We start from the raw sequence: 2,318 nt of genomic DNA on the forward strand, positions 1-2,318 counted from the left end.
GTAGTGTCCATCGGTGGGTGTTAGAGCATCAGAATCGGCTGCAGGTTGCTTTTGAGGGTGCTCGTGGGCGGTTGGAGGCCGCAGCCGATCGCCGGAAAGCTAGGTATGACCTTCAGGTGCGTGACATACCTCTGAGGGAGGGTCAACTTGTGTATCTTCGCGACTGTAGTGTGAGAGGTAGACATAAGATTCATGACCTCTGGAGCTCAGCGGTATACCAGATCCTGAAGGCACCGAAGGAAGGGGGTGTTGTGTACACAATTGCTCCTACTACAGATTTAAGTAAGTTAAAGCACGTACAGCGGTCTTTATTGAAGCCTCAGGTAAGAGGGGATTCCCTCCCTGACCGGCCCGATGTTCCATTGGTCGAACCTGTGCTGCCTCGTGAGGAGGAGTTGGATGAGGGAGACTTGTTTGTTTTGGTGTCAGAAGCACCACAGGTTATTAGTAGGCAAGCATCTCAAGAGATTCCCCCCCTGTCCCTCAGGATGCCGGTGAGGCTCAGGGAGCAGAAGATATTACAGAGATGATAGCTGATTTGCAGCCTGTAAGGAACCCTCCATTAGGTTCAGTAGTGATAGGTGAGAGTGTGGTGCGTAGGACGGGACGGAGTACGGCTGGGCAGCATTCTAATGTACATCATCTGCCACGGTCACTTGGTGTAGGCACAGTGTCCAGTATAGTTGGTAGTGCAGCTGAGGTATGGTTTCGTCCTTGGGATTGAAGGGCCTAGAGGGCATGCTTTTTTTTTTATTAGTTCACCGTCGGGGCGACGGTACAGAAGGTGGGGGTGGATTGTGACCGATCGTATTGGATAAGTGATGGTGACTGACACTTGTAACAGCCAATCAGCAGTAAGTGTGACCTATTTTAGAGCAGGTTGGCTCTGTTGGGTCATGCGTCACCTCCGGCCCCGCCTTTTTTGGGTTTTGTTTTTTTATGTTGACTTGTGTTTCAGGTATGTGTTAGCAGTTAGCTCTTCGTTTGTCTCTTTCATAATGTTGTGGACTAATCGTTTGTTATTTCATTCTAGCCTGTCTTTTCCTTTGTTTTCTGTCGATGGCCATGAGTTTAATGACTGCTGTTTATTCAGGTAAGCGATTAATACTGTTAGAAAATGGGTTGGCATGGACTGAGCGCGCAGTTTGAATAATAGGCAGTTCCCTGTACCCTAGCTTGGTATTGGTATTACTGAGGATGCCGAATCCCAATTTGTGAATGCGTGCGAGCATACTTTTTCCGGTTTGGTAAGTTTCTATTATGTGGTGGTTAAAGGGGAATATTAGTGTGTGATTTGCAAGCGGTAATGGTGTTAAATGCCCATATCTTTTTGTAGGATTCTCCCTTTCGTCCTGGGCGATTAAATGTGCCGTTCCTGACGTTCTTTTCCTGTTGCGCCGTGAACTTTCGGTTACTCGGAAGTCTTAGTTGATACGGAGATCTACTACTGCTGTTTGCTACCCGCTACCCGCTATCTGCTACCTGCTATCTACTACTGATCCCTGTGATTGTGATTTGTGTTACTGGTTATTATTGTGTATTTTTGGTTTTGTTGGACATTTTGTATTGTTTATATTCAACATTAGTTTGCCTTGGTTGAATTTGTTTGTTTGTTTCCTTTTTTATTCTTGTGACCATTATTGCCTGGATTAGTGTGTAAGGTTTTGGTTTGTTTAATGCACATTGCATATACTCATTTTATTTTTATCTTCTTACAGGAGCTGGGGTTCCACGGGTGTAGGATCTTGAGGTGGTGGTGTCACTTCATCATTTGGTGTGTGCAGTGAGTGTGTCGGTGTGTGTGTGTGTGCGGGGGTGCGTAAGTGTGCTTTTGGATAAATTCAGCACTGGTGATCACTCCCGTGTGTGACCTCAGCCCTGTGAGTTGGTTTTTTATTTTGTTTTGGCAATTTAATGCCTACATTCCTTTTGTAATAGTTTGTTTTTCTGTGTATATATATATATTTGTTTACTAAATTTTATTTGATTTACTGCAGTTACCATTGGGGGGTGCTGCCGGCAGTAGGTGATGAGGATTCAATGTGACTTTTAAATGGTGAAACAATTGTGAAAATAAATTTTGTACTTTCATACTTTACTCACGTCTCTCGCCTATTCATATGAGAATTGAACCTGTGTGGCCAAATAGTCATATTTGAGCTAGTTCTATTTCCTGGGGGAGAACTCTCCAGGTGGCGTAGTCGGATTCGCTATAGGTGAAGGATTTAAAGTTACCAGCTAACATCTGTAAGGTGTGTTCTGCTCCTCTTCCTCCATACCCTCACGCTACATATAGATTCACTCACGATCATATTTTT

General features: G+C 44.6%; 1 long non-coding RNA gene across 1 annotated transcript; it reads left to right on the forward strand.

Annotated features, from left to right (window-relative positions):
• The first annotated feature begins 476 nt into the window (after positions 1–476).
• On the forward strand, positions 477–2,098 carry LOC122334912. The gene is made up of 2 exons (XR_006248838.1): positions 477–1,247; positions 1,337–2,098. It is a non-coding gene; the product is annotated as an uncharacterized LOC122334912 (long non-coding RNA).
• The last annotated feature ends 220 nt before the right edge of the window (positions 2,099–2,318 follow it).

Source organism: Puntigrus tetrazona, unplaced genomic scaffold (genome assembly GCF_018831695.1).
Source record: "Puntigrus tetrazona isolate hp1 unplaced genomic scaffold, ASM1883169v1 S000000683, whole genome shotgun sequence".
NCBI classification, from domain to species: Eukaryota; Metazoa; Chordata; class Actinopteri; order Cypriniformes; family Cyprinidae; genus Puntigrus; species Puntigrus tetrazona.